This window comes from Pseudophryne corroboree, chromosome 4 (assembly GCF_028390025.1).
Source record: "Pseudophryne corroboree isolate aPseCor3 chromosome 4, aPseCor3.hap2, whole genome shotgun sequence".
Lineage (NCBI taxonomy): Eukaryota > Metazoa > Chordata > Amphibia > Anura > Myobatrachidae > Pseudophryne > Pseudophryne corroboree.
The window spans coordinates 887,444,419-887,465,335 of record NC_086447.1 but is presented as its reverse complement, the minus strand read 5'-3'; positions in this window follow the sequence as shown (position 1 = coordinate 887,465,335).

Below are 20,917 nucleotides of genomic sequence, written 5' to 3'. Positions count from 1 at the left end.
ACCAAATGTTGGTGTCCTCCCACCTACTCATAAACAAATTTGCATAACTTGGGAGCAAACCTAGTCCCCATAGCTGTGCCAGTAGTCTGTCTGTAATGGGTATCATTAAACCAAAAGTTATTGTGTTGTAGAATGAATTGTGCCTGTAGCTGCACCTGTCTCCTGCAACTTATCCCTCCCGCACAGCCATTTGGGGTATCCCATCACTGCTAGCACTGTCGGAAGATCGCACCCCCTCTCGAAACAGGATCCAGCCTCTGCAATAGACTTTTTTACCGTGACCCATACATCACATAGTGAGCTCCTTTTGGGACTGTGTTGTTATATGCCCCTCCACACACTGTGGTAGACGATTGAGTGCAATTTAACGAGGTGGGACGCCACACTCTATTGCACTGGACTTTGGACTTACTTTTTTCATTTATTCATACCTTTTCCTTCTGTCATTCTGGTTTTATAAAATAAATACACATATTCTATTTATATATTGTCTATTTGTCATTCAATAACGCAATCAATACTACCACGTATTCAGGCGTGGTTGAGAAAGATGAAGGGGGCGATGATGGTGTGGTTGAGAGAGATTCAGGAAGGAGATGATGGTTTGACAGAGACACAACGTGGGGGTGAGATGATTGTGTGCTCAGAGACGATGCAGGTGGAGATGACGCAGGGGGAGAAGATGGTGTGGCTGGGAGATGCAGGGAGGAGATGATGGTGTGGCTGAAAGATGCAGGGAGGTAATGATGGTGTTGCTGTGATGTTACGTAGGAAGGAGATGATGGTCTGGCTGAGAGACACAGGGGGGAGATGATGGTGTGGCTGAGAGATTCAGGGGGCCGATGATAGTGTGGCTGAGATGTGACGCAGAGAGATGATGGTGTGGTTGAGAGATGCAGGGGGTAGATGGTATGCCTGAGAGACAGGAATGAGATGATGGTGTGGCTGAGAGATGGTGGGGGGAGATGATGGTGTGGCTGAGAGATGCATGAGGGAGATGATGTGGTTGAGAGATGCAAGGGGGAGATGGTGTGGCTGAGAGATGCAAGGGGGAGATGGTGTGGCTGAGAGACGCAGGTAGAGATGATGGCGTGGCTCAGAGACACAGGAGGCAGGAAGTGACACAGGGAACACGTCTGGTTGAACCACTGTTGTCAGGGCCGTCTTAACAGCAGTTTAGGCCCCTGTGCAAAGCAATGCACTGGGGCCCCTAGCCATCCTGTAGTGGAAGGGGTGGGAGGCAGGGGCGGAACTGCCGGAGACAGCGGAGTCGGTTGCTGCCGGGCTACCAGCCATGTAGGGGGCACCTCCTCCATTGTCCCAGTTCTGTGACCCCTGCTGTAAGAGAGTGACTACTGAGTGCTCTGATCGTGGCCAGCCTGGCACCCTGACTGAGTAGATGTCAGGGAGACAGTGCGGCCTTGCAGGGAGGGGGGCGGAGCAGCTGTCACTATGAGTAGACACTGGACGGGAGTCGGGAGAGCATCAGCAGCAGAGGTCAGAGGCTGAAACAAAGAGTATGTGGCTATGTGCTATTCGTAATGGGTGGGGGGTATGTGGGGGGACTACTGAGCATCGACTACAGTGGCTGCAGCAAATCACTTGTGAAAGGTGCAGACACTGCAGGGAGTCTCTCTGTCTCTCTTCACATTTCAAAAGTGATTTGCTGCATTCACTGCTGTCGTTTCTCAGCAGCCCCTTGGAGGGCCCCCTGCTGCCTGTGGCAGCATCTCATGCTCCATAGAAACCTATGGGGGATGCAGCTGCTACGGGAATGGAGCAATTGCGATACCTGCTGCGGTCCCTCCTTCTTACATTCAGGTGATACTTATTATTTGTGGTTAAACCCTGAAAACGGGTGTTTTCAGGGATATAGCTGCAAATATGCAATGATAAATGGGCCCCTTAGTGATGCAGCATATGGGAGTGGAGAGTATGGCAAACTATAGATCACAGGTTCTCAAACTCGGTCCTCAGAACCCCACACAGTGCATGTTTTGCAAGTCTCCTCACAGAATCGCAAGTGAAACAATTAGCTCCACCTGTGGACCTTTTAAAATGTGTCAGTGAGTAATTAAGATGCCTGTGCACCTGCTGGGTTACCTGCAAAACATGCACTGTGTGGGGATCCCGAGGACCGAGTTTGAGAACCTCTGCTGTAGATAAACCATGTATATAGAGCAGAGTATCAGGGGCAGAGGCGTATCTAGCACGGGGCGAGCAGGGCACGTGCCCTGGGCGCCGTGGAAGCCCCAACAGAGAGGGGGCGCCACCGGCACGGCCCGCTCACCCCATGCGACAAGGATTCCGCCGGCGCTACCTGCGGCGCTCTCCCTGTCTCCCCGGCTGCTGTGCCTGTCACACTGGACAGGCAGCGGCAGCCAGGAGCCTCCCCCCCCTCCTCCCTGCACATTGTACTGAACACGACCGCGACCTCGGAGGTGCGCGCGACCGCGACCTCGGAGGTGCGCGCGACCGCGACCTCGAAGGTGCGCGCGACCGCGACCTCGGAGGTGAGCGGGCCTTAACAGGTGAGCGGGCTTTCAAGTTATTTTTATATATTTTTTCTGTCGGGAGAGGGGGGTGCGGGACAGTGTGTGTGTGTTAATTGTGTGTGAGTGTGTGTTAATTGTGTGAGTGTGTGACAGTGTGAGTGTGTTAATTGTGTGTGTGTGTGGGACAGTGTGAATGTGTGTTAATTGTGTGTGTGTGGGACAGTGTGAATGTGTGTTAATTGTGTGGGTGTGTTAATTGTGTGTGTGTGTGTGTGTGTGTGTGTGTGTGTGTGTGTGTGTGTGGGGGACAGTGTGAGTGTGTGTTAATTGTGTGAGTGTGTTACTTGTGTGTGTGGGACAGTGTGAGTGTGTTAATTGTGTGTGTGACAGTGTGAATGTGTGTTAATTGTGTGGGTGTGTTAATTGTGTGTGTGTGTGTGTGTGTGTGTGTGTGTGTGTGTGTGTGTGTGTGTGTGTGTGTGTGGGACAGTGTGAGTGTGTGTTAATTGCGTGTGTGTGGGACAGTGTGCGTGTGTGTTATTTGTGTGTGTGGGACAGTGTGCGTGTGTTAATTGTGTGTGTGTGTGGGACAGTGTGCGTGTGTGTTAATTGTGTGTGTGTGTGTGTGTGTGTGTGTGTGTGTGTGTGTGTGTGTGTGTGTGTGTGGGACAGTGTGCGTGTGTGTTAATTGTGTGTGTGTGTGTTAATTGTCCCGGCGGTTATTGGCGTCTGTAGTGTGCGCCCCGTCCTCCTCCGCTGCCGCTGACAGGAGCGGCGGTGTGCGGCTCTCCCCCTCCTCCGCCGGCTCCGTCCTCCCATCGTGGCCCTGCAGTGTGTGCCGGTCTCCCCAGCAGCAGCAGCAGCAGGTTAGTCTCTCTCTCCCCCCCCCCCTCCCCCCCCCCTCTCTCTCTCTCTCTCTCTCTCTCTCTCTCTCCTCCTGTGGATTGAAGTTTGTAAGTATCATTTTCACATGTACCCCTATTGGATTCTACTGGACAAGTGGACGTGATCGGCGTGGGATGTAGGTAAGTAATCTGTCTCTCATTTTTACAGGTACCCCTATTGGATTCTACTGGACAAGTGGACGTGACCGGCGTGGGATGTAGGTAAGTAATCTGTCTCTCATTTTTACAGATTCCCCTACTGGATTCTACTGGACAAGTGAACGTGATCGGCGTGGGATGTAGGTAAGTAATCTGTCTCTCATTTTTACAGGTACCCCTACTGAATTCTACTGGACAAGTGGACGTGATCGGCGTGGGATGTAGGTAAGTAATCTGTCTCTCATTTTTACAGGTACCCCTATTGGATTCTACTGGACAAGTGGACGTGACCGGCGTGGGATGTAGGTAAGTAATGTGTCTCTCATTTTTACAGGTACCCCTATTGGATTCTACTGGACAAGTGGACGTGATCGGCGTGGGATGTAGGTAAGTAATCTGTCTCTCATTTTTACAGGTACCCCTATTGGATTCTACTGGACAAGTGGACGTGACCGGCGTGGGATGTAGGTAAGTAATCTGTCTCTCATTTTTACAGATTCCCCTACTGGATTCTACTGGACAAGTGAACGTGATCGGCGTGGGATGTAGGTAAGTAATCTGTCTCTCATTTTTACAGGTACCCCTACTGAATTCTACTGGACAAGTGGACGTGATCGGCGTGGGATGTAGGTAAGTAATCTGTCTCTCATTTTTACAGGTACCCCTATTGGATTCTACTGGACAAGTGGACGTGACCGGCGTGGGATGTAGGTAAGTAATGTGTCTCTCATTTTTACAGGTACCCCTATTGGATTCTACTGGACAAGTGGACTTGATCGGCGTGGGATGTAGGTAAGTAATCTGTCTCTCATTTTTACAGGTACCCCTATTGGATTCTACTGGACAAGTGGACGTGACCGGCGTGGGATGTAGGTAAGTAATCTGTCTCTCATTTTTACAGGTACCCCTATTGGATTCTACTGGACAAGTGGACGTGACCGGCGTGGGATGTAGGTAAGTAATCTGTCTCTCATTTTTACAGATTCCCCTACTGGATTCTTCTGGACAAGTGGACGTGACCAGCGTGGGATGTAGGTAAGTAATCTGTCTCTCATTTTTACAGGTACCCCTATTGAATTCTACTGGACAAGTGGACGTGATCGGCGTGGGATGTAGGTAAGTAATTGTCTCTCATTTTTACCGGTACCCCTATTGGATTCTACTGGACAAGTGGACGTGACCGGCGTGGGATATAGGTAAGTATGTGTGAGTGTGTCAGTGTGTTTTAATACATTTTTACTGTCACGGTGTGTGAGTTGTGTTTTTATTTGGGTATTTTTTCTGTTGTAGAACTACAGGTACCGGCGGGCCCGTTATTTCCCTGCATGTTGGTACTTGAGGTTCTCCAAGTACCAGCAAGCGGGGGGAGGCTTTCTGGGCCTTGTAGTTCCACAACAAAAAACAATATTCTTTTTTTACTTACATGGCTATCAGCCTCCCATCCACAGCCACAGCCGGATCCGAGGAGTGCGGTCGTGTCTCTGGGGGGGAAAGTGTCACTGACTTCTAGACCCGGAGCGGGACTGTCCGCAGTGCACCTCCCCACTTACAGAGCCCTTACCTCGTTCCTCTGCGCTCGGTTCCCAACGTCCGCTGCCACCTCGCTTCCCTGTCAGTCTTGCAGCTTTTCATCCAGTTTCTCTTTCCTGTTCCTCGCGGTCACGTGACCCGGTCCTGTTCCTCAAAACCTCCAACGCCGTGGGTGATAAATGTGTTGAGGAATATAGAGCTCCGCTGTGTTGAAAAGAATTAATGCAGTTTGTTTGAAAAGGTGTCCTGTGCTTTCTCCTACGCGTGTCCACCTTTCTGGGTCTTCCTCAGGTAGTCCTTGAGTGCCATCTTTAGTATGGGCTATTTATGCCCATACTTGCTTATGTCATTGAAAGGGGGTGTGCTTCTCGGTTTTTACTAGGGAATTGCTGTAAAACGACTATACAGACATATATACATTAGAAAAGATATGCAGGGGAAGAATGAGATAAAGGAAAATAATAATAGAAATAAACAGAAAATATATATAATATGGATAAAGACCATATAGAAATGATTTTGAAGCTGAATAATTAGTGAATAGTGGGAAGTGATGGGAGTTCATCTCTGGGGAAATGGTTAGTTTTGTGAACATTATCTGTTACTAAATTGGGGTTATTGACAGTCTGTAGTTTATGGGTTGCTTGTTAATAAATGGGGTTATTGACAGTCTGTAAATTATGGATAGAACCTTAATTAAATGAGTGGCTGAAAACTTTATTATGTGAACAAAATATGTTAATATATTATTACCCAATTAATAAGAGCTAATTGTATACGGGAAAATCATTTGTGTTTTGATACGTTTTACTACAGAAATAGATACATGTTGTGAAATTAAGATCTCCAGATTCTTATGCCTTGACCCACCAAAATATAAGCTAATGGGGTTAAATGGTTTAACAGGTATAAAACAAACCTATGTATGAGATTAATTCATGACTACTGATCTCACCTCATTATCTAGATTGAGGCCCCGTGGTTTCAGCGTTTTTAGAGTGTAAATCCACCTCAACTCTTCTTTATTGATTTGTTTAATAAATTCCCCTCCCCTCCAATTTGGTGACACTAATTTAATCCCCAAAACTTTCATCCCCGCAGGGTTCCTCTTGTGTGTTTCTTTGAAGTGATTGGACAAATTGTGTGTCTCCAATCCCTTCTTCACATTCCTGATGTGTTCAGATATTCTTGTTTCAGTGGTCTTATAGTTCTGCCTACATACTGTAGTCGGCATGGGCATTCTATGAGGTATATCACTCCCTTGCTTTGGCAAGAGATGTGTTCTTGTATTTCAAAACTCTCTCCAGTTCTGTTGGATTCAAAGCTGATGATTTTCTTGGTACTAACTTTGTGTGTTTTACAGTAACTGCAAGAGCCGCAGTGAAAAAAACTCTTGCTTAGTTTCTCTCCTGTTAAAGTAGTCTGTACCACTTCTGTCTTACTGAGATGACTATGTGATAATTTAGATTTTAAATCCGGTGCTCTTCTGTAAACTATTTTTGGCCTAGAGGACAGAGTGTCAGCTAAAATGTTATCTTCTAGGAGAATATGCCAATGCTTAGACAGGATCTACTCAAGTTTTCTATTGTTGGTACTGTATTGTGTCAGGAAGACTGTCTTAAAGTCTTCACTTGATGTCTCTTTATGTTTGTATGTCAGGAGGGTGTCTCTTTCAACTTTTGTGGCTGTTTGTAGATCTTTCTCAAGTATCTCTTTCTTGTAGCCTTTCTCTAAAAATTGGTGTTTCATTTCCCCTGCTTGTTTCTCAAAATCTTCCAGTTTAGTACAGTTTCTCCTCAGTCTTTTAAATTGGCCTAGTGGGATGCTTCGTAACCAATTGGGATGATGTCCACTAGTATTCAGAATATAGCTATTGACATCTACGCTCTTCTGATATGTCTTTGTGTATATTGTAGAATTTTCCACAAATACATTGATGTCCAGGAAATTTACTGTAGATCGACTGTAGTTTGTGGTAAATACTAAGTTGTTGTCGTTTGTATTGATGTATGTCAAGAATTCTAATAGTTTTTCTTCTGTGCCTTGCCAGATTAAAATGATATCATCTATATATCTTCGCCAGAGGACTAGGTTTGCTCCAAATTCATTACCACACCAAATGTTGGTGTCCTCCCACCTACTCATAAACAAATTTGCATAACTTGGGAGCAAACCTAGTCCCCATAGCTGTGCCAGTAGTCTGTCTGTAATGGGTATCATTAAACCAAAAGTTATTGTGTTGTAGAATGAATTGTGCCTGTAGCTGCACCTGTCTCCTGCAACTTATCCCTCCCGCACAGCCATTTGGGGTATCCCATCACTGCTAGCACTGTCGGAAGATCGCACCCCCTCTCGAAACAGGATCCAGCCTCTGCAATAGACTTTTTTACCGTGACCCATACATCACATAGTGAGCTCCTTTTGGGACTGTGTTGTTATATGCCCCTCCACACACTGTGGTAGACGATTGAGTGCAATTTAACGAGGTGGGACGCCACACTCTATTGCACTGGACTTTGGACTTACTTTTTTCATTTATTCATACCTTTTCCTTCTGTCATTCTGGTTTTATAAAATAAATACACATATTCTATTTATATATTGTCTATTTGTCATTCAATAACGCAATCAATACTACCACGTATTCAGGCGTGGTTGAGAAAGATGAAGGGGGCGATGATGGTGTGGTTGAGAGAGATTCAGGAAGGAGATGATGGTTTGACAGAGACACAACGTGGGGGTGAGATGATTGTGTGCTCAGAGACGATGCAGGTGGAGATGACGCAGGGGGAGAAGATGGTGTGGCTGGGAGATGCAGGGAGGAGATGATGGTGTGGCTGAAAGATGCAGGGAGGTAATGATGGTGTTGCTGTGATGTTACGTAGGAAGGAGATGATGGTCTGGCTGAGAGACACAGGGGGGAGATGATGGTGTGGCTGAGAGATTCAGGGGGCCGATGATAGTGTGGCTGAGATGTGACGCAGAGAGATGATGGTGTGGTTGAGAGATGCAGGGGGTAGATGGTATGCCTGAGAGACAGGAATGAGATGATGGTGTGGCTGAGAGATGGTGGGGGGAGATGATGGTGTGGCTGAGAGATGCATGAGGGAGATGATGTGGTTGAGAGATGCAAGGGGGAGATGGTGTGGCTGAGAGATGCAAGGGGGAGATGGTGTGGCTGAGAGACGCAGGTAGAGATGATGGCGTGGCTCAGAGACACAGGAGGCAGGAAGTGACACAGGGAACACGTCTGGTTGAACCACTGTTGTCAGGGCCGTCTTAACAGCAGTTTAGGCCCCTGTGCAAAGCAATGCACTGGGGCCCCTAGCCATCCTGTAGTGGAAGGGGTGGGAGGCAGGGGCGGAACTGCCGGAGACAGCGGAGTCGGTTGCTGCCGGGCTACCAGCCATGTAGGGGGCACCTCCTCCATTGTCCCAGTTCTGTGACCCCTGCTGTAAGAGAGTGACTACTGAGTGCTCTGATCGTGGCCAGCCTGGCACCCTGACTGAGTAGATGTCAGGGAGACAGTGCGGCCTTGCAGGGAGGGGGGCGGAGCAGCTGTCACTATGAGTAGACACTGGACGGGAGTCGGGAGAGCATCAGCAGCAGAGGTCAGAGGCTGAAACAAAGAGTATGTGGCTATGTGCTATTCGTAATGGGTGGGGGGTATGTGGGGGGACTACTGAGCATCGACTACAGTGGCTGCAGCAAATCACTTGTGAAAGGTGCAGACACTGCAGGGAGTCTCTCTGTCTCTCTTCACATTTCAAAAGTGATTTGCTGCATTCACTGCTGTCGTTTCTCAGCAGCCCCTTGGAGGGCCCCCTGCTGCCTGTGGCAGCATCTCATGCTCCATAGAAACCTATGGGGGATGCAGCTGCTACGGGAATGGAGCAATTGCGATACCTGCTGCGGTCCCTCCTTCTTACATTCAGGTGATACTTATTATTTGTGGTTAAACCCTGAAAACGGGTGTTTTCAGGGATATAGCTGCAAATATGCAATGATAAATGGGCCCCTTAGTGATGCAGCATATGGGAGTGGAGAGTATGGCAAACTATAGATCACAGGTTCTCAAACTCGGTCCTCAGAACCCCACACAGTGCATGTTTTGCAAGTCTCCTCACAGAATCGCAAGTGAAACAATTAGCTCCACCTGTGGACCTTTTAAAATGTGTCAGTGAGTAATTAAGATGCCTGTGCACCTGCTGGGTTACCTGCAAAACATGCACTGTGTGGGGATCCCGAGGACCGAGTTTGAGAACCTCTGCTGTAGATAAACCATGTATATAGAGCAGAGTATCAGGGGCAGAGGCGTATCTAGCACGGGGCGAGCAGGGCACGTGCCCTGGGCGCCGTGGAAGCCCCAACAGAGAGGGGGCGCCACCGGCACGGCCCGCTCACCCCATGCGACAAGGATTCCGCCGGCGCTACCTGCGGCGCTCTCCCTGTCTCCCCGGCTGCTGTGCCTGTCACACTGGACAGGCAGCGGCAGCCAGGAGCCTCCCCCCCCTCCTCCCTGCACATTGTACTGAACACGACCGCGACCTCGGAGGTGCGCGCGACCGCGACCTCGGAGGTGCGCGCGACCGCGACCTCGAAGGTGCGCGCGACCGCGACCTCGGAGGTGAGCGGGCCTTAACAGGTGAGCGGGCTTTCAAGTTATTTTTATATATTTTTTCTGTCGGGAGAGGGGGGTGCGGGACAGTGTGTGTGTGTTAATTGTGTGTGAGTGTGTGTTAATTGTGTGAGTGTGTGACAGTGTGAGTGTGTTAATTGTGTGTGTGTGTGGGACAGTGTGAATGTGTGTTAATTGTGTGTGTGTGGGACAGTGTGAATGTGTGTTAATTGTGTGGGTGTGTTAATTGTGTGTGTGTGTGTGTGTGTGTGTGTGTGTGTGTGTGTGGGGGACAGTGTGAGTGTGTGTTAATTGTGTGAGTGTGTTACTTGTGTGTGTGGGACAGTGTGAGTGTGTTAATTGTGTGTGTGACAGTGTGAATGTGTGTTAATTGTGTGGGTGTGTTAATTGTGTGTGTGTGTGTGTGTGTGTGTGTGTGTGTGTGTGTGTGTGTGTGGGACAGTGTGAGTGTGTGTTAATTGCGTGTGTGTGGGACAGTGTGCGTGTGTGTTATTTGTGTGTGTGGGACAGTGTGCGTGTGTTAATTGTGTGTGTGTGTGGGACAGTGTGCGTGTGTGTTAATTGTGTGTGTGTGTGTGTGTGTGTGTGTGTGTGTGTGTGTGTGTGTGTGTGTGTGTGTGTGGGACAGTGTGCGTGTGTGTTAATTGTGTGTGTGTGTGTTAATTGTCCCGGCGGTTATTGGCGTCTGTAGTGTGCGCCCCGTCCTCCTCCGCTGCCGCTGACAGGAGCGGCGGTGTGCGGCTCTCCCCCTCCTCCGCCGGCTCCGTCCTCCCATCGTGGCCCTGCAGTGTGTGCCGGTCTCCCCAGCAGCAGCAGCAGCAGGTTAGTCTCTCTCTCCCCCCCCCCCCTCCCCCCCCCCCTCTCTCTCTCTCTCTCTCTCTCCTCCTGTGGATTGAAGTTTGTAAGTATCATTTTCACATGTACCCCTATTGGATTCTACTGGACAAGTGGACGTGATCGGCGTGGGATGTAGGTAAGTAATCTGTCTCTCATTTTTACAGGTACCCCTATTGGATTCTACTGGACAAGTGGACGTGACCGGCGTGGGATGTAGGTAAGTAATCTGTCTCTCATTTTTACAGATTCCCCTACTGGATTCTACTGGACAAGTGAACGTGATCGGCGTGGGATGTAGGTAAGTAATCTGTCTCTCATTTTTACAGGTACCCCTACTGAATTCTACTGGACAAGTGGACGTGATCGGCGTGGGATGTAGGTAAGTAATCTGTCTCTCATTTTTACAGGTACCCCTATTGGATTCTACTGGACAAGTGGACGTGACCGGCGTGGGATGTAGGTAAGTAATGTGTCTCTCATTTTTACAGGTACCCCTATTGGATTCTACTGGACAAGTGGACTTGATCGGCGTGGGATGTAGGTAAGTAATCTGTCTCTCATTTTTACAGGTACCCCTATTGGATTCTACTGGACAAGTGGACGTGACCGGCGTGGGATGTAGGTAAGTAATCTGTCTCTCATTTTTACAGGTACCCCTATTGGATTCTACTGGACAAGTGGACGTGACCGGCGTGGGATGTAGGTAAGTAATCTGTCTCTCATTTTTACAGATTCCCCTACTGGATTCTTCTGGACAAGTGGACGTGACCAGCGTGGGATGTAGGTAAGTAATCTGTCTCTCATTTTTACAGGTACCCCTATTGAATTCTACTGGACAAGTGGACGTGATCGGCGTGGGATGTAGGTAAGTAATTGTCTCTCATTTTTACCGGTACCCCTATTGGATTCTACTGGACAAGTGGACGTGACCGGCGTGGGATATAGGTAAGTATGTGTGAGTGTGTCAGTGTGTTTTAATACATTTTTACTGTCACGGTGTGTGAGTTGTGTTTTTATTTGGGTATTTTTTCTGTTGTAGAACTACAGGTACCGGCGGGCCCGTTATTTCCCTGCATGTTGGTACTTGAGGTTCTCCAAGTACCAGCAAGCGGGGGGAGGCTTTCTGGGCCTTGTAGTTCCACAACAAAAAACAATATTCTTTTTTTACTTACATGGCTATCAGCCTCCCATCCACAGCCCACGGATGGGGGGGACAGCCTCGGGCTTCACCCCTGGCCCTTAGGTGCCTGGAGGGGGGGTGACCCCTTGATTTAAGGGGTCCCCACTCCTCCAGGGAACCCCGGCCAGTGGTGACTAGTTGGGGGGGGTAATGCCACGGCCACAGGGATCTACATAAATGTGTCCCCCGGCTGTGGCATTATGTCCCTTGCTAGTGGAGCCCGGTGCTGGTTTTAAAAATACGGGGGGACCCCTACATCTTTTGTCCCCCATATTTTTGGAACCAGGACCGGAGTAAGAGCCCGATGCTGGTTGTCTAAATACGGGGAACCCCTGTCCAATTTTTTCCCAGTATTTAAACAACCAGGACCGGCTCAAAGAGCCCGAGGCTGGTTATACTTAGGAGGGGGGACCTCACGCAGTTTTTTTTTTACATTTTTAACCCATTCTGACCCTTCTCCATTAAGTTAATGGAAGCCCTGGACAACAAAATTGCATTCATGTCCTCCTCCCACTCCCTTCCCAGTCCCAAACACAAATTATTATTTTTTTCTATAAAAATGTACAATATATCACAAGTATGATGAGCAGGCATGCAGCGGGCATTGGCGGCCTTGGACTGAGTTGCAAATTAGTGGCGGAGGGCTGGGTCAGTTGATGGTGGGCGAGTTTGTAAGCCATTGGTGGTGGCAGCGGGCATCGGCTCAGAGGCAGTGGCGGGCATTGGCTCGGTGGCGGTAGGGGTCATCGGCAGGATTCGGCAGACATTATGGCTGTAGTGCCTCACCGCACGCCACTGACCTCACCGCACGCCACTGGTGTGTGGGACAGTGTGCGTGTGTGTTAATTGTGTGTGTGGGACAGTGTGAGTGTGTGTTAATTGTGTGTGTGTGGAACAGTGTCAGTGTGTGTACATTTTTGCAGTCCAGTGTGTGTGTGTGGGAGAGGAAAGTATGAGAATGTGTGTGTAGTCTGAGTGGGTGTGTGTAGGATTTGGGGGTGGCCAGTCTGTGTGTGTGTAATCAGTGTGTGTGGGATGTACTAATGGCCATTTACCGAAGAGAGATATGTATTAAACCACGGGCACTGAGATGCCCTTCTCACTCACCATCCAGCTGGGTGGGCGAGCCAGGCGGGTGGAAAGCCAGCAGCAGGGGCAGCATGCCGGATATCAGCAGCCGAGGGTGGGGGCTGTAAGGCACGTGCGGAGCCCAAAGCCGGAGATCAGCAGCGTGTTGACCGGCAATAAGCAGCTTCTGCTTCCGCGTTCAACATGCTGCTGATCTCCGGCTTTGGGCTACGCAGGGTTCGGGGGATGGGTGTCCTCTGCCGGTGTACTGCAGCTCCGGGGGTGCGGGCTCCGGAGGCTTTCAGCACTGTTGAATATCCAGCTGCCTCAAGTATGTACAGCCCGCACCCTCTGCTGCTGATATCCGGCATGCTGCTGCTGGCTGTCCCCCCGCCCGGCTCGGCCACACAGCTGTATAGTGAGACGGGCATCTCAGTTCCTGAGGTTTAACACATATGCCTCAGAAAATGGCCTCTGCGGTAAACGATACTAATGCTTACCGTGACAGTAACAGCGGGGAGGAAGGCGTACATCGGGATCCTGCAGCATGAAATAAGAACCCCTTCGGAGCGCAGCAGACCACACTGAAAAGGGTGCATACCCGGTGCGGTGCCCTGCATCCCGGGTGGTGCCGAAGATGTGGAGTGTCGGAGGTGGCAGAAGCGCAGCAGCTTGGGGTGAGAAACCGCTGCAGCCCTTCCGCTGCAAAACTGCAATTAGTCTATTAAGGGGGTGGGCTCCCCTCATCATAGTGCCCCACAGGCCATGTTAATTATGGGGGTAGGATCCCCTAACTCTATAATGGGAATTTTGGCTCATATCATGTGCTGTAACGTGAATTTTGGCTCATACCGTGTGCTATAATGTGAATTTCGGCTCATACTATGTGGGGTAATGTGAATTTTGGCTCATTCCGTGTGCTGTAATGTGAATTTCGGCTCATACCGTGTGCTGTAATGTGAATTTTGGCTCATACCATGTGGAGTAATGTGAATTTTGGCTCATACCGTGTGCTATAATGTGAATTTCGGCTCATACCGTGTGCTATAATGTGAATTTCGGCTCATACCGTGTGCTATAATGTGAATTTCGGCTCATGCCGTGTGGGGTAATGTGAATTTCGGCTCATACTGTGTGCTATAATGTGAATTTCGGCTCATACCGTGTGCTGTAATGTGAATTTCGGCTCATACCATGTGGGGTAATGTGAATTTTGGCTCATACCATGTGGAGTAATGTGAATTTTGGCTCATACCGTGTGCTATAATGTGAATTTCGGCTCATACCGTGTGCTATAATGTGAATTTCGGCTCATACCATGTGGGGTAATGTGAATTTCGGCTCATACTGTGTGCTATAATGTGAATTTCGGCCCATGCCGTGTGGGGTAATGTGAATTTCGGCTCATACTGTGTGCTATAATGTGAATTTCGGCTCATGCCGTGTGGGGTAATGTGAATTTCGGCTCATACTGTGTGCTATAATGTGAATTTCGGCTCATACCGTGTGCTATAATGTGAATTTCGGCTCATACCGTGTGCTATAATGTGAAAGGGGCACCAGTACTAGATAGTATAAGGGGTCCTACTACACTGAAGGACACGCCCCTTTTGAGTGACCGCGCCCCTTTTCCGGAGCGTAATTGCTATCTGCACTCTTTCATTCCGTCTTCAAAAATTAAACTTCGACCACTGCACCTACAACTGTACATACACACCCTGACATCTTTATATGCAGTGACACCGGTGGCGTCTGCACATACTTTCCTTTTGTATTTTTTTTATATTATTATAATTTTATTTATTTATTAGTTTTATTTAAAAAAAAAATCGGGGGGGGGGGGGGGGGGGGCGCCATTATTGATCTTGCCCTGGGCTCCAAAAACCCTAGTTACGCCTCTGATCAGGGGACTTGTTAAGCCCATCTAAGCCAGTGATCACCATCAGGGGAGTACGCTGGTATTAATGTACCACGCCTGGACTTAGGGGTCCCTGGCTATGTCAGCTGTACTGGGCCCCACAATGTTTGACAGTAGCCCCAGCTTTCATGCAGAGTCCTGGACACTGACTCCTATCCTGCAATCTTTATTCAGGTTAGTATCTATATACCGGCGCCCATCATCCCAACCGTGGAATGCCGGGTGCCGAAATGCCGGCAGCGGGGCGAGCGCAGAAGAACCCCTTGCGGGCTCGCTGTGCTCGCCATGCTGCACTCGCCACACTGCGGGCAAGGTGGCGCTATTCTTCCTCGAGGGATGACGTGGACACCCCAAGAGGGGGAATGGGTTTCGGTATACCGGCGCCGGTATGCTGAGCGCTGGGATCCCGATATTGAATGCATTCCCTTTATTCACCCTGATGCACCACTGGTGAGTCGCTGGGATATTAGAGCCTGTCCAGGCACTCACTAAGATGTAATGTGACAACACTACTTCCTTCCTTGCCCCCCCAGCTGTCTGATTGCTCATGCGCCAACTGTCATTGGTATATGCGCAGGCTGGAGCCATGGAGGAGGGGGAACCACCATGCATTTCGCCTCCGGGCTTCTGGTATGTACTTACGCCTCTGGTGGGAGGTGCTATCAGAGGCAACTTTGATGTCCCGCGGGCGGTAGGGGGTGTTCTATCTTCCGCTCAGCATGTAGGATCTGGAGCAGTAATTTCTGCGAATTTATTCTTTTACTGCAAAGATGGTGGGAGATGGGGCAGGAGGGAGAACACTAAACTATAGAAGGGGCATTGGGCTGAATGAAGGGGCCCCAGTTCATGACTTACAGGGTCGCAGGGCATGGTTCATTTTCTTGTGGGAGGACAGCTTTCTTGACTGCAGATATCTCCAGGTCCTGGAAATAGATTTCTTGGCTTTCAATGGGATTAAAAACTAGAGATTCTCACCTTTTAGGAGGAACTGGGGACTTAGAGATCAGAGTTCAGGAACCAGAGCAATCCACCGATGAACCTGTAAAACTGCATACTAGGTGTGTTGACCTGGAGCAGGGACCAGCTGCTGGAAGACTGATATCTCTGGTTCTGGTCATAGTAGAGACAAGCTGCCAGTTTCCACTGAAAGGGGAGAGTCCCAGCTTTTGTAGTATACCCTCAAAAAAACTCTAAATCAGCTAGAACCCGAGATATCTGGCTGGGAAGAGCAATTAACAGGCACGGATGGGCAGTGCCAGATTAAGGTCCACATGGGCCTGGAGCTGAAATTTCTGAAGGGCCTATTTTGTGCTGCCGCAGGGGGTGTGACTAGTGATGTGGGGGACATGACCAGTGCTGTGGGGATGTGGTCTGAAAAGGGGGTGTGGTCTGAGTTATGGACTGTGGCTAGTACCTTTCTACAGTCACCTCAATTGCCTTAAATCAACAGTCGGCATTAAAAGTAAATGCCGATTGTTAACGTGACTGAAAATGAAATATGTCAGATACAGTAATATGAGTACAACATATGTATGTTTATAACATTTTGCAATTAAATGCAAACAGTAATAACAAATCTATGACATCATACTGCATTAAACAAATAAAATAAAACTTGGTCATAAAAGTGGTAAAAAATAGATCTTTTAATCTCAAAAAATGTCAGCCATCTTAAGCAATGAATATAGGGTCCTGGTATGTTTAATGGCATACAAAGCGCTTAACCTGCATTTACAGTATTCTAGGGTTGAGCCATTCACCCGAAAAAGATCACCGCAGTTTCCTGAAGTACTGTAAATTGCAGTAGTAAGGACAGCAGCTTTAAATCATCGGCAGCTGTGAGTGCTGGTCATACAGGGTAACAAAATAGAAAGCAGCGTGCACATACCAGTCAAGTGTTCTTTCTATTCTATGGAGTCCCTTTTGTGGCAGGTAGGAAAAACCCCTTCTTACCATTGTTCCTGAACTACTGCATTGGCGTTACGGCGATCATGTGTAGCTGGACTGCAGACTATGTGGACTGGGCGTTGCAGCAGTTCTATGTAGTTGGCGCGCTATATGCGCACTTACTTGTTTCAAACAAACTACATAAGTGTCTGGTGGCAGCAGCAGCTTAAGGTGAGGTGGTTGCAGAAAGGAGGACAGCCTAGTCCTCAGTGTTCAGGCCACTGGTAAGTCTGGGCTGCGCCCCCCTTTCCCTGTAGATAGTGGTTACCTTGCATAAAGACAATTACATTGTGATGTTTTTAAGTGAGGGTATTAAATGAAGGTGCCAGCATCTGGTGCACTTATTCTGTGGTTCCAGGGTGTATTCTCTTTAAATGCAACATTGCGGTCAGCACTGTCTCAAGAGGATCTGGTCTTTAGGTCGACAGTAAGTAGGTTGACCACTATTGGTCGACAGTAAGTAGGTCAACATGGTTTCTAGGTCGACAGGGACTCTAGGTCGACATGACAAAAGGTCACCATGAGTTTTTCAGATTTTTCTTCTTCATTTTTTTAAACTTTTTCATACTTTACGATCCACGTGGCCTACAATTGGGAACGGTAACCTGTGCCGAGCGCAGCGGTAGCGGAGTGAGGCACCTTGCCCGAAACATGGCGAGCGAAGGGAGCCATGCGAGGGGACATGGTGCACTAATTGGGGTTCCCGGTCACTGTACAGAGAAAATCACACAAAAAAAGTAAAAAAACTCATGTCGACCTAGTACACGTCGACCTAGAGTCCCTGTTGACCTGGAAACCATGTCGACCAATAGTGGTCGACCTAGACACAGTCGACCTAAATCTAATCTACTTAACATACCACACCCGTCTCAAAACTCAAAGGTAAATATTGCTGCCTGTACTACACTAACTCACCCAACACAGAGCATCAGTGACCACTACATAATACAGAGGGCTTCACTGACGCAATATAATACAGAGAGCATCTATGACGCCATATAGTACAGAGAGAATCAGTGACGACATATACCGAAAGCGTCAGTGACGCCATATAATACAGAGAGCACCAGTGACTACCATGTAATACAGAGAGCATCAGTGATGCTATATAATACAGAGAGCATCTGTGACACCACATAATACAGAGAGCGTCAGTGACGCCATATAATACAGAGAGCACCTGTGACGCCATATAATACTGAGAGCATCAGTGATGCTATATAATACAGAGAGCATCTGTGACGCCACATAATACAGAGAGCGTCAGTGACGCCATATAATACAGAGAGCACCAGTGACGCCATATAATACAGAGAGCACCAGTGATGCTATATAATACAGAGAGCATCTGTGACGCCACATAATACAGAGAGCGTCAGTGACGCCATATAATACAGAGAGCACCAGTGACGCCTTATAATACAGAGAGCGTCAGTGATGCCATATAATATAGAGAGTATCTGTGATGCCATATAATACAGAGAGCACCAGTGATGCCATATAATACTGAAAGCATCAGTGACACAATAGAATACAGAGAGAGCCAGTGACACCATATAATACAAAGAGCACCAGTGACACCATATAATACAGAGAGCACCAGTGACGCCATATAATACAGAGAGCACCAGTGACTACCATATAATACAGAGAGCATCAGTGATGCTATATAATACAGAGAGCATCTGTGATACCACATAATACAGAGAGCGTCAGTGACGCCATATAATACAGAGAGCACCTGTGACGCCATATAATACTGAGAGCATCAGTGATGCTATATAATACAGAGAGCATCTGTGACGCCACATAATACAGAGAGCGTCAGTGACGCCATATAATACAGAGAGCACCAGTGACGCCATATAATACAGAGAGCACCAGTGATGCTATATAATACAGAGAGCATCTGTGACGCCACATAATACAGAGAGCGTCAGTGACGCCATATAATACAGAGAGCACCAGTGACGCCTTATAATACAGAGAGCGTCAGTGATGCCATATAATATAGAGAGTATCTGTGATGCCATATAATACAGAGAGCACCAGTGATGCCATATAATACTGAAAGCATCAGTGACACAATAGAATACAGAGAGAGCCAGTGACACCATATAATACAAAGAGCACCAGTGACACCATATAATACAGAGAGCACCAGTGACGCCATATAATACAGAGAGCATTAGTGACGCCATATAATACAGAGAGCGTCAGTGACGCCATATAATACAGAGAGCGTCAGTGACGCCATATAATACAGAGAGCGTCAGTGACGCCATATAATACAGAGAGCGTCAATGACGCCATATAATAGAGAGCGCCAGTGACGCCATATAATACAGAGAGCGCCAGTGACGCCATATAATACAGAGAGCGCCAGTGACGCCATACAATACAGAGAGCGCCAGTGACGCCATATAATACAGAGAGCGCCAGTGACGCCATATAATACAGAGAGAATCAGTGACGCCATATAATACTGAGAGCGTCAGTGATGCATATAATACAGAGAGCATTAGTGACGCCATATAATACAGAGAGCGTCAGTGACGCCATATAATACAGAGAGCATCAGTGACGCCATATAATAGAGAGAGCAGCCAGTGACGCCATTTAATACAGAGAGCGCCAGTGACGCCATATAATACAGAGAGAATCAGTGACGCCATATAATACTGAGAGCGTCAGTGATGCATATAATACAGACAGCGTCAGTGACGCCATATAATACAGAGAGCGTCAGTGACGCCATAAAATACAGAGAGCGTCAGTGACGCCATATAATACAGAGAGCGTCAGTGACGCCATATAATACAGAGAGCGTCAGTGACGCCATATAATACAGAGAGCGCCAGTGACGCCATATAATACAGAGAGAATCAGTGACACCATATAATACAGAGAGCGTCAGTGACGCCATATAATACAGAGAGCGCCAGTGACGCCATATAATACAGAGAGAATCAGTGACACCATATAATACTGAGAGCGTCAGTGATGCCATATAATACCGGGAGCGTCTAACCATAACTAACTAACCTCATTATTCCCAATAGCATTTCCCTTATTATACTTCTCCCTCCACCCCCACTCAGGTGCTAACAAACTGCTGCTTTTTTCTATTAAATTCCCCTCACCTGTTGAAGATCATGTTAATCCTATTAGGGGGGCCACCAGGAGGAGGTAGGAGCTTTGTGTGCAGTGCTGTAACACAGCCTCTGTAAGTCCCCATCGTTGCACCCATCGTAGAGCATTCTTTTATAACCATAAAATAATCAAATCAGCGGCAGTACAGAGGACAAATGACTTCCCTCTTTCCACTCTGTCCAGTGTCAGTGTCCTCTCTGCACGGATGCTCACAGTGCAGAGTTGAAAGTTCATCATTCCTTTACTGCTGCTAAGCCGTTTGTGCGCATTCTTCCATCCACCCTGGCTTCCCCTGCTATCTCCGCCCCCGGGGTGGACCCTATGTGACGTCATACAGTGCAGGCAGGGCTGAGACGAGTGTGGAGCTCCTCACAGCTCCGCTGTTTTTAATGCCAGGGACGCGGCTTCAAGCGAACGGAGGTATTCTCCCGGGCAGGTAGGGGAGGTGGTGGCTCTGCAGGGTTTGCATGGGGGCCTGGGAAGGCCGGCTGCTGGCAGCTTGTGATAGGAAAAATTTTTTCCTGTCAAAGCTGCCAATCTCCTGTGGGCCTATTTTCATGGGGAGGCCTGGAGCTGCAGCTCCATCCGCCCCATTGTTAATCCGGCCCTGCAGATGGGGACCACTACTTAGAAGTCGGATATCTGAGGTTCCCTAGGACTGATTTTCAAAATTCTGGTACCCCTGGAAAGAGGGGACCCTCAGCTATCAGCCCTTAGACATCTGGGTCCCTTGGGCAAGTGCCCATTGAGCCCATACGAAAAGATGGGCCTGACTGTTGTATGATGATTACCTTTTAATATTCCTACACAAACAGGCATCTTCTGGACCATGTGATATCCTACATGAATAGTAAATGCCGACTGAAGACACCATCTTCCAAGGGAGGATACATTTCTTCAGAGGCTCCCCATTGTGAAAAACCATCATATAGGTAAGGTACATATGGAATGAAAAGGAATGTTCCCAGAGTGATGAGAAACAGATGGTGTGTCATGTTGATACAACCTATTTTCAGTGACCATGCCCCTTCCGGCATGTGTCCACGCCCATTTTTCATGAGATCACATAGTTTTGGAGGGGGAGCACCATTCTTCATCTTGCTCTGG